Below are 9,099 nucleotides of genomic sequence, written 5' to 3' on the forward strand. Positions count from 1 at the left end.
GTTGTTGCTTGATGGCCTGGGTCTACTCATGATACAACTATAATTAACCATTCCGATTGAAAAGGTATTTTTTATTTATATTATTATTATTATATTTTTATTTATTTATATTATATATTTAGGTGTTTATATGAATTTAATATGACACTATTATAATAAATTATCTACATATCAAGAGAACATTGATAACAAGGTGGACTTGGAAATTGCTATTTGCTTGCCGATAGAGGCTATCCCCACAACCCTATCTTTTAACGTGATTAATTAACCCACATACTCAATCGGAATGATTTAAAATGAATCACATATTAAAACAAGAAATACTATAGAGAGGTAATTTTTTTTTTAGTTAAGAGTTTGTTATACTGTATTGTAAAATAATGTAAGCGAATAATGTATAATTTTCAGATGCATTGGTGTTTGTAAAAGAAGACTCCCTGTATATCATTGAAAAGTAGATTAAAACTAGAAAATATGCAAGCTGTTACTATAGCTGCCATGCTGCATAATATCGTCAGAAGTATGAATTTAGAGAATTAGAATCAGAAATTTCAGTCGCAGATACATTACAGGAAAATAATATAATTGTTCGTAACAATTTTTCAAAACTTACATCTGAAATACAACTATGTATTTATAAATAATTGCTTCCAAAGATAATTTATAAAATAAACTCCAAAGATAATTTGACTATTTTTTATTTTCCAAAATGATAATTACATGGTAGTTAATACATGCAAGATATTTAATTTAGAATTTGTACATATACTTAAAAAACTATCTAACATAAAATTATTATTGCCTACTTAATTTATGAAATTTAATATTCTTTTTAAGTTTAGTAAGTTTTTAATTTTTTATTTTTTAAACTGCATTATCTAAATCTAACTTAACTTTTGCTACAACAATCTCCTTTTCTTTATTTTCCAAGTCAAGTCTCTTTTTTGCTATTAGATATTCTGCTAATGCATTGTCCCTATGCTAGCCTTGCATTTCTTTTCTTCCATCTTGTGTCCGCTTGGCTGTAAAAGTGTTAAAAATATTATATGTGACCTACAACAATGTGCATGCTTTATCCAAAATTTCATCTGCAAACCTTACCATCTGCAGCATGTAACAAAGAGCATAATTATTTCAAATACTACGGCAACCTGAAGAAAAAATCATGTTTATTAATGTGTTATTAGAGACAAACAATCAACTAATTATACTAACCTTACTAAGGTTGTTTCTTATGTTGCGGTAGCGTTCTTTAAGTTTTCCCATTTTAGTCGAAGCTGCGATGGAGTTCGTGGGAAACGAAGAATCGACGAATTAAAATCATTTACAAGGGTTTGCCAAGCCTGCTTAAATTTATTGTTTGTGGCATTTGTTGCCTTATTATTGAAATGTTTTTTCGCCGCCACAAGTTCTGCTAGAATCATTGTCTCATCTTTTGTCATGGGTGTTGCCTTTCTTGACTGAAAAATATATATTTTCTAAACTTGAACTCAAAGTTTTCAAAGTAAAATTATTATTATCAATGTAGTTCATAGATACTTACAGAATTCATTTTATTTCACTGTAGCTCTTTAATTATAAGCACACTTAGAATTATAAACGAAAGCTTTAAAGCGTTTTGGAGGTAAGTCATCATCTAATATAGTAGGTAAACAATAGAAAAACAAACAAAAGAAACTGATCACTGCTTATTGGCAAACGGACTCAAAACGTTTCGTTTCATAATTTCGACTAGGATAAAAATAGCAATACATCCAATTTAAAAAAATCTACATATGTTTTTATTACTTTTTGTTATAAACAAATGTGTTTATGATAGTCTACGACATGCTGGTTAAATTATAGTTATAATTTAGAATAAAATAAAATAAATCTTGATCCTGATGTTGTTTCGTATTTGTAGTAGAACGAAACGTATCAAGAGGCTCGGATAAATCGGAGGGAAGAAGCTATCTACTGTTGGTTAAAGAGAGATAGCACTTATCCGTGATTGTGAAACGCAAACTAAGGATAGATACGCTCTTGCTGATATTCGGAGATAGCTATCTATCCGTAAACTCAGATACGTTATTGAAAACGGCCGTAAATTGTCAGTTAAGAAATGACCAGTACTTCTCTTATAGGCTGCAAGTCCTAAGTCATCTTTTAAAATACGCGACATGGTTCTAGGTGCTATCTTCATCTCCCGAGATAAAATCTTTTGCTTTCGGACAGGATGTCTTCAAATTCTTTCCCTTACTGCTTTGACCACCTTTTTCGTAAGAACACTACATGGACGGCCAGATCTCTTTCTGTCACAAACAGAGGAGGTCTCATTGCACCTATTAATAGCCCGGTACACAAACATTTTACTAATACCAAGCGTATGGAGAGTTTTAAAAATTGCATTTGGCTCCATACTTACTTTATGTAATGCAATCACAGCGATTCGGTTCTCTTTATCACCCCTATCCATTATAATATCGCAAAATATTGTACAATGTATTGGCGCCAAAATGAGAAAACTCAATGAGCAATCATATAAAAATGACAGATTCCAAATTCAAATGTAATATTTTATTTATTTTTAATTGTAACAGTATTTATGGCCAGACTAAGTATACGTGTATATTTTTTTTTACCGCAAACGCTGCAGAACTAAGTCTACTCGCTAACTTGCATATGTGAGGACCCCACTGCAGCTTGGAATCAACTGTTATACCAAGAAAAACTGTTGAATCCACAAGCTCCAGTGTCTCTCCACTTACAGTAATGTTAGTGTCTACTTGTCTAGCATATAAATTGAATAAAGAAATACAGATTTATATTTATTTATAATATGTAAAGCTACTTATAAATAGAAAATCTGCGTTAGCTCACCGCCGGTTGGCAAAGTTCCCAGAAGACTGGCAGCATTTCCACGCTGGATAGCAATGCTAATTCTTTGTGCAAAATACGTACCGGCCTTCTGGTCTCCAGAGGCCTCAAAAAGTTTTTTTTAGGGTCCTTAAAAAAGCTTTTAGCAGATGGGCCCCAGGGGCCCAAAGTTTCCACCCCAAACGGAACAAAAATGAAATCTTTAGAGAGATTTTCATATTTCCGTCGTTTGAGGCCTTCAGCCGTTGAGGTAGCGCTGCCAGCGTTAGAATTAGTCCCAGGAAGATGTGTCGGTGCCATGGTATCTACACAAGTCGCATCCCAAACGAGCGACCGACCCATCTTCCAGGGAATTATCGACATACCGCCTGGTCTCTTACCATCGCTTCGCACCAAACCATTCGGTTCTAGAATGGCTGGCACGCCGGCGCTGCCAAGGGCCCGACGGATGATGTCATTTATGTTGGCGTGGCGGGATATTCTGCCAGCGCTTTTCACGCATGAGAGCCCGTGGTAACCAAAGCGGTCGACAATGTTGCCACACTGGCAGTAATGCTGAACACAGCAAGGAACAGGCGAAGACAGGTTGCTAAACGAAAGCTATTGTCGGACATTAGAGTGAAGTGATGGATGGGCCTGCAACCATAGCCCCGATTCCCATTCTGCAACTGCGAGGAGGCGAGCACGCTCTGTTGAATCTCTATATGAGTCAAGTAAATTTTTACGTATTAATTCACAGAGCGGCTCATCCCACAATCGCTGAGAAGTCGGGACCGTGGGCAGATCAGTATTAGGGCAGGTTAGTAACCACTCATTTCTTGCTTCAGTCATATAAGTGATTTTTGGATCCAATAAAGGCGAAGACAAAATTTTTGAAACGAGTTCGTAAGTACTGTGGACTGAACCAAGAAATGCTGGTAATGCTACACATGAAATTTTGCGGATGCCTAGGCCCCCAAGCTTTATCGGGAGAGAAGCTAGGGACCATATTCGGTCGTCCATGTCTACGTTCAGAACCGCGACGAGTGTATCTCTCACTATGTTGTCCAAATCCTGTAAAAGAGTTTTCTGTGTCCAGATTGGACAACACCGGAGGTAGTAGGTAAATTTGGAAACGAAAAGGCAGTATCTAATGATGTTGTAAGCCATATGGGTGTTAATTTTGAGTAGACGGCCTGAACATGCACTAAAATTTAGGATTTTCTCTTTAACGAAGTCCTGCATGGACTCCTCAAAGATTGGGGCAGCACCCAAGAGACGAATTGATGACTTATCTACAATTTTAATGCCAGGAATAAGCTTCTTAATTTTCTCTAAAGTTGGTAACGAAATTTTATCATTTGAAACAAAAAAATCACATTTATTTAAATTAATTTGGAGACCAATTTCATAAAAAATTTCTTTTAAAAATAAAAAAACATCTAAAACAGTCTCCACATCGCCTCCAAAGGTGCCATCATCGAGATACCACATGTTTAATTTTGATTTCAAGATTGCTAAACTAAAAATGGCCGGTCCTAAAGGATCACCTTGCTGACAGCCTACTTGAGAAAATATTAGGTTATTCTTGTATACTAATTTTAAATTTTGACTGTAGCATTGCCAAAGGTATGGGTAACAATCAGGAATTTTGTTTTTTATTTGTGTTAGCAAGGTAGCCCTATCTACTGAATTGAAGGCATTTTTGATGTCGACTTAGAGAACCACATCCCCTCCCTGCTCATGGAGAAAAGTCCTTAAGGCGTGGACAGCAGCCTCACAGCCGCCTCGCGAACCAAAACCTAATTGCACTGGTTGGAAGTATTGTTTTAATTTTTCCATGTTTTTCTTGCAACAGATTTTGGCTGCCAGACGGCGATATACCGTGCCCACGGCAATTGGTCTTACTCCCCCATCTTTCTTATTTAGAGCACATAAATTTGCACCATAGAGAATGTCAATCAATGATTTTATTATTGACTTTACCCGAAAGCATAAAATTAATTAAATCTTTTAAGCCTTTTAAAAGCGACTGGCCGACGGCGCCACAGCTGCCACTAGTTAGATCTTTAAGGTGCTGTGGAGTTAGGCTATCAAGCCCGCCAGCAGAACCAATCTGAAAAGATGCAAGAGCATTAGCAACATCCTCTATGGTCGCCTCTATGGCTTGTTCAGAGCTGGGAGGTTCAGGAAAAAATATGTTTGATGACGGATTTTGATCGTTTAATTTTAAACAATACAGATGTATCGTCAGCGAATGACACGACCTCGTGACGGGTTTCAATAAACTTTGGTAAATCATTGATCAAGTACAAGAAATAGGAAGGGACCCAATATGGAACCCTGAGGAACACCCATATTAAGTAAGACACCGGAAGATCTCTTTCCTTTAACGTGTACCTTTTGGATTCTTCCGGATAAATAAGATTTAATAAGTTCTAATGAAACGCCCCTAATACCATAATGGTGTAATTTCCTCAACAATGTATTAATGCTCAACACAATCAAAAGCTTTAGATAATTCTAAACAGAATACCCCAAGCGCATTATGCGACTCCTCCCAAGCCTGAAAAATATTTTTAATAAGATCTACACCTACATCAATACCTTCCTACCTACCTACCATACCAAACCTACCAAACCTGTGCCATACCGCACTAGTTGCATCTGTAGCTGAGCCAGCAAACAACTTGTCAGGCTTGATGCGTAACCTATAGACTCCATTTACTAAATCTGCCTTTCCAATCAGTATATTTTGTCGGTTGTATATGTAGCAAGTTTCTTCATCGAAACAGACACTGTTACCATTCCGAATCAGCTGACTTACTGATAGCATGTTTGTAGTAAGTTTTGGTATGCACAACACATCTTTCTCATTCTTCTTTTATATTCTTCACTGGGTGGCTGAACAAAATATTTTCCAGGCGATTTTTATCAACAATCATATGAGAACTCGCTCCCGAGTCGGTGTACCAATCCGAATTATGAAACTGATTCTCTGGATTCAGGAAACGCATTTTCTGTCCTGTTACGACTATTCTGGGGGCATTTATTCATAAAATGTCCTTGTTGTTTACATCGATAACACCGAATAATTTTTGTCTTCGAGTTTGACAGCTCCGCCATGTTGTTTTTGTAGCGGGTTATATTCAGGTATCAACCCACTAACAGTCGATACGTCCAGGAATCGAACCCGAACGGCGTCCGGCCACAAGCAAAACGATGTCGGTAAATTAAACGAAACAATACGAGAAATAGTTATATATTACGACAACACGATACACTACAGATTATTAACAAATTAACGAGACACAAAACAAACGATTAACAAATATATGAATTTACAAAAATGAGAGAGAAACGCGCGATCAGTACGAGGCTTTGTGGCGGACTGCCGGCGCAGCAGCCCGGCGTCACCTGCGATAACGCGGCCGCGCGTTGGCTCCTGATTGGCGCGCGCACGCATCACCTGATTTTTGCGCGCAGGTCCGCATTCAGGTAGCCGTGGCAGGATGATGCCACATTTTTGCTCACGTTCCCATTTCCGTGACACTGGTTTTTACGTTGCTGCCAACCTTTTGACAAAAAGGCATTGTTCATTGCAGTGCCGCCAACTTCTGAATTCATGTCCAGTAATTTTTACTTGATGGCATCCGTACTAATGGCTAATCCAGAATGTTCAATAGCCATTATCATAGGAGCAAATTTATCTGTTAGGCCCGCTAATAATAATGAACCGATCCATTCATCAGTGATCTGGAAACCCGTCCCTTTAAGTTTTTGTGCCGTGTCGACCATTTGCGCTACATATGCTTCCATTGATTCGCTATCTTGTAATCGAATTGATATTAGCTGACGAAGTAGACTGATCCGACGCGTGAAGCCACAGTCATCATACAGAAACGCTTGGTGTGTGGACACCTTGGACTGTTTGCTCGTTTTTAATGTGAACATAAATTGAAGAGTCAATTGTCATAATAAGTTTAGCTTTAGCTTTTCTTTCATCAATAGAACTAGCATCGGTTGATGATTCTAGCTTATGAATATCGACATCTTCCAACATCAAAAAATGTTCAGCTGCAAACGCCCACTCGTCGAAGTTTTCGCGAGCTTTCAATTTAGGCACGTTAACAATGTAACTTCCAGCCATTTTGTAATATCGTCAAACCACACACACGGTAACTGATTGTCACACACAAAAAGGTAAATTAGGAACGTTTGATTTTCACTCTTCTTATAAAGTTTATCCAGAAACAGTTCACTGATAGCTTTAAGCAAAAATACTATTTTTAACACGAAATATTGCACTGGGCCCATAACCTATTAAAACACAGTAAAGATTGACTTTAGACTAACTTTTATTCAAGTACATGGCATAGACACAGTATAATTCATAGCCAATAGCAAAGTGGCGCTAGTTTTATTTCAATGTAATTTATAGCAATATTTTAAACATTACAAAGGTCACGCAGTAGACCAACTCGGCGTGTTAGCCCGGAGTCATCGAATGCTGATGATAATTTGTGCCAAACTTCCTTCGCAGTCTACGCCTCTTGTATGTGAACATAGTTTATCGGATCCACTGAGAGAATAATCTTTGTTTTTGCTTTAATATCTCGTTTTGTATCTTTTACCTTATCTTCTTCTATACAATGTCACAGCTCCTCGTGTTGCAAATACGTTTGCATTGCAAATCGCCAAGTTGCAAAGTTATCACGGCCTGATAGCTTTTCAATGAATGCCATTTGATTATTCATTGTGATTGAGAATCTTATTCGGTGGATTTTAGTTAAAAAAAAACAAATTTCCCGCTTCTTATTGAGAGGTTATGTTCACTGCAAAACTGTCTATCACTGATTTTAAAGTTTATTTAGCACTTTTATTATTTATAGGCTTTTTACTGGGCCCATAACCTGTTAGATTAAATAAATAACACTAAGTTTTACACAGTTATACTTTGTAGAGTAGAGAGACAAGTAGTGTGTGAGAGAGAGGCAAGTATTGCCATAGATTATAATATATCATCTCATATTCATATTGAGTTATAAGGCGCCAAATTTAAAATTATTTCAAGAGTAATTACTGGTGGTAGGACCTCTATGAGTCCGGACGGGTAGGTACCACCACCCTGCCTATTTCCGCCGTGAAGCAGTAATGCGTTTCGGTTCGAAGGTGAGACCTTAGAACTTACATCTCAAGGTGGTGGCATTTACGTTGTAGAACCAGTAACCACTTAACACTAGGTGGGCTGTGAGCTCGTCCACCCAGGAAAGAAATAAAAAAATAAAAAATAAATGCATTAAAGATACAGGATGCAGATTAAAGAGGCAGTTTCTTTATTACGTTTACGATAAAAGCTTCGCTTTCAGTACTTGCTTAATAATAGTGCCCGCCTTGTCGACCACGCTTATCTTTTATACAATTACTCGTTTTTTGCACAGGGATGACACTTACCCTTTTGAAGGTCGTCTGAAGAGTGTTTAAAAACCTTTTTTTTACTAACAAGAACATTATTTAGATAATATTCTCGACTAAATGTTTTCTTCTTTGAATTACTGGTACTAGCAGGAACGTAAGAACGTTTTATTGGTATTTTGGTCACACAAGCTGCTATAAACATATTTTGTGGTTCATATGAGCCTAAAGCATAAAATTTTTGGAATTCTACTATTCTATTCTCACTCGAAATATTCTCTTGACATTTTCTTGGGCAGTGGCAGTTTAAATCTAAAAAATTGATTTGTTCAATGTTTTGTTTTTTAGAGTTAACTTAGTTTAAATTTTGGTATTTCCTCTTCTTTCTTTCTTCTCAAGTATGTCCACCATATTTTCTTTAAGTCTTTTTTTAGTCTACCGCTCGATAATGTAGCGGTGTTTCAGAAGTGTTAACCTCCGCGATATGGGAAGAATGGGCAGAGGGTTGAAGAAGAAACGAAATTTCAGCAAGTGGCTTGTCTTATTGCCAATTGAAAGAAACGATTGGATAAACGGGAGATGTGATTGTCCATTTCTTTTTTGATTTATATCCCCCCACAAGAATGTGCTCCGTGAGGCGGTGCACCTGTTGAACGCATGAGTGATTTGTACGGAATCCGAATTGTTCATCGATAAGAATGCCCTTGGATGAGACGAAGTCTCTAAGGCGTTTGTAGAGCAGACGCTCATACAGTTGTCTAGAGACATGAGGAGGCTAATCGGGCGGTAGCTCGTCGGATGATTTTTTGGTTTACCGGGTTTATGTATGCCGATAACGTCCGCTTCTTT

At 37.3% G+C, this 9,099-nt stretch overlaps 1 pseudogene across 1 annotated transcript; it reads right to left on the minus strand.

The window, feature by feature from the left end:
* Window positions 1-822: 822 nt before the first annotated feature.
* Window positions 823-9,099, minus strand: LOC149499625 (uncharacterized; annotated as a pseudogene). Its single transcript, XR_016325607.1, has one exon. The product of XR_016325607.1 is annotated as an uncharacterized LOC149499625 (transcript).

The sequence above is a fragment of the Bombyx mandarina genome, chromosome A1 (assembly GCF_030267445.1).
Source record: "Bombyx mandarina strain Sakado chromosome A1, ASM3026744v2".
Classification (NCBI taxonomy): Eukaryota; Metazoa; Arthropoda; class Insecta; order Lepidoptera; family Bombycidae; genus Bombyx; species Bombyx mandarina.